This window comes from Heterocephalus glaber, unplaced genomic scaffold, assembly GCF_053883595.1.
Source record: "Heterocephalus glaber isolate CG9 unplaced genomic scaffold, H.glaber_assembly_v1.0 deba00000281, whole genome shotgun sequence".
In the NCBI taxonomy this organism is placed as follows: domain Eukaryota; kingdom Metazoa; phylum Chordata; class Mammalia; order Rodentia; family Bathyergidae; genus Heterocephalus; species Heterocephalus glaber.
In genome coordinates this window covers 12,362,677-12,365,721 of record NW_028258139.1, presented here as the reverse complement: position 1 = coordinate 12,365,721, position 3,045 = coordinate 12,362,677, and the positions used below count along the sequence as shown (strand labels likewise).

The 3,045-nt window shown below is 38.5% G+C and overlaps 1 pseudogene across 1 annotated transcript; it reads right to left on the bottom strand.

The window, feature by feature from the left end:
* Positions 1-406: 406 nt before the first annotated feature.
* On the bottom strand, positions 407-2,290 carry LOC101696434 (glutaredoxin-like protein C5orf63; annotated as a pseudogene). The gene is made up of 2 exons (XR_015439918.1): positions 2,096-2,290; positions 407-1,105 (listed from the first exon to the last, which is right to left on the bottom strand). The product of XR_015439918.1 is annotated as a glutaredoxin-like protein C5orf63 (transcript).
* Positions 2,291-3,045: the final 755 nt, after the last annotated feature.

The following is a 3,045-nucleotide window of genomic DNA, read 5'->3' as shown; positions in this document are numbered from 1 at the left end:
GGATGGAAAACAATATTCCTTAGGACAGGAACCTGGAAAAAAGCAGGGGTAGCTATTCTATTTGCAGACAAAGTGGATTTCAAGCCAAGACTGATTAAGAGAGACAAAGAAGTTTACTACATCCTTATAAAGGGTATAATCCAAGAGGAAGAGAAAACAATCATAAATATATATGCACCAAATAGCAGTGCACCCAACTATATAAAACAAATATTAACAGACAAATTATATAAGCACTAATACAGTGGAAATGTGGGACCTCAATACCCACTGTTACAAATAGATCAACTAGACAAAAAAATCAACAGGGCCAGGGATTTAGCTCAGTGGCACCACACCTGGCTCGCAAGCACAAGGTCCTGAGTTTGATCCCCAAGACCGGAAAAAAAAAAAATCAACAAAGAAATATTAGAACCAAACCAAACGTTTTATTTTAATTCGTTAAAACATCCCTTTATCGGGCCGGGGATTTAGCTCTGGTTTCACCACCTGCTGTGCAAGCACAAGAACCCGAGTTCGATCCCTGGTACCAAAAAAACAAAACAAAACAAAAAAATCCCTTTATTGACTGTGCACAGTTATGAAAGATTCACATTCCACTTTATCTACAGAGTGGAAGAGGATTTATTCTTTCATTAAAAAGCTACCCCACCCCCCGCCCCCACAAAAAAAGCTAAGCCCTCCAGAGCAGCAGCAGGAATGCAGAGAGCCTTCTTCCCTATGGGCTGGGGATGTGGCTCAGTGGTGCTGAACCTGCCTGGCAAGTGCAAGATCCTGAGTTTGATCCCTAGTACTCCAAAAAAAACAAAACAACAACAAAAAAACAAACCTATGAACAGCACTGTTCATGAGAGGTGCTTCCATATAAACACAAAAGGGAAGAATAAATAAAACACATGGGATTCTCCCTCCATTATCCTCCTCCCTGCCAAGAGAATCTTATTTTATAAAAGGCTCTTAAATAAACAGTTCCCACATGGTACTTCCATCAATCAGAAGAGGAATGGCAACATTTACATGGTGTCCTTGAGTTGAGAATCTTCTTTGGGCTCTGTGAAACTGACAAAAAGAGTATGAAGCCACGATCATTTCCTCAGGAAGGTGCCTTATGGAGAGAAAGGGTGGAAAATCATGAGGGCATAAGTCAACATCAGCCAGCACCTTGCTGCTCAAGTTTCAGGAGCTGTTTTTCAAGTTTTGAGATGTTTACTCGATGCATCATAAGAAACTGGCCATTCAAATGAAAGACAGGAATGTCAAATTTATACCTTTCATACCAAGCAGAGTTTTCGGGAAGGGTTATATCCACCTCCTGTAAGATAAACTGAAACACAGACAGGCTAAAGCTCTGTATTTTAGAGACCATGGAGTGATGCAACAACTGCACTGATTAATTAATCCTCAGACTGTTTGTACTGCTCAGAGGTTTTTGTTGTCATTTGTTTGTTTTAGGTCCACAATGTTCTAATGGCCCTGATTTCCAAAACCTGACTGATTTCATTACATGAGGCATTTGCTACTTTTCTGTTACACCTGCTACATTCAGCATTAGGGCTCTTCACAGTTACCTGTGAAATAGAGAGGTTCCAGCTAGGAAGCCGCCTGAGAATCAGGACCAGAGTCTTTCGGCAGGAAAAACGGCAAAGGTGTGATGGTTTGCTACATGAAAACATTACATGGGAGTTACAAAATAAGATAAAGAGTGGGGACAAAAGTTTAAAGAAAGCATGCATCTGCACCTGCTAGTTAACTTTAACTCATATTAAGATCAGAGTAGGAAAATCAGTACTGTTTGAGAAAAACACTTTAAGGGCAATGAGTTTTATGGAAATCAGCACTAAACTCTCTCTGAGGAATAGAAAGAAAATTCTTTTTAAATTTAAATTTGTATTCTTTTTGGTACTGGGGATCGAACTCAGGACCTTGTGCTTGTGTGGCAAGCGCCAGAACCACTGAGCTAAATCCCCGGCCCATAGAAAGAAAATTTAAATGAAAAATCATTTAATCTCTTTTCCTAAAGAAAGAATCCAGGCAGATACTTTATATCACGTTATATCCATTCCACATACATAAAAACCACACTGTCATATATTACCCTGTTTTTGTAAGGCTTCAGTAGTTCTTTAGCTTCATCACATAGTGGGCATGGATCCTTTGTGAATAAGGTCAGCACAGGCAGAGCTGTCTTAGAAGCAGACTTCTCAAGAAGAATCCAAAGGAGGATTTGACAAGTTGCATGCTATTTCCTTGAAACCAGAGCATTTTAATTCTGATCCAGATGGTTTCTTCCCTTCAAAATAATAGGAAACAAGATTAAAATCACATTCATGAACTATTCCAGCTGGCTTTTGGCTTCTTATTGGTGTATACTCCTCAGCCTCAAACTGCCGGCACTGCTGCTTCTGCCCGCTGAACCAAACTTTTCAATAAATGGACTTAGTAGATGTCTCCAGAGTGTTCCACCCCACAACATCAGAATACACATTCTTCTCAGCTCCACATGGGATATTTTCCAAAACAAACCACATACTAGCTCATAGAATATGCTTAAGTAAATGCAAAGGAAAAAAATATTAAAAAAGAAAAAGTAAATGCAAAGGAATTGAAATTATCAGACCATAGTGCAATGAAATTGGAAATCAATGGCAAAAGAAACCAGAAGAACTTCATAAAGACATGGAAACTAAATAACACTCTCCTGAACAACCAGTGGGTCACAGATGAAATCAAGGAAGAAATCAGACAGTTTCTACAATTAAACGATAACGTCAATACAATATCGGAACTTATGGGCCGCAATGAAAGCAAACCTATGAAGGAAATTTATACCGGTGAATACCCATAACAGAAAAACAGAGGAAGCTCAAATAAACAACTTAATGTTCAACCTCAAGCTTCTAGAAAAAGAAGAGCAAGTCAAACCCAAAGCTTATAAGAGGGAGGAAATTATAAAAATCAGAGCAGAAATTAAGGCAATGGAAACTAAAAAAAATACAAAGAATCAATGAATCAAAGAGTTGGTTCTTTGAAACATTAAATAAAATT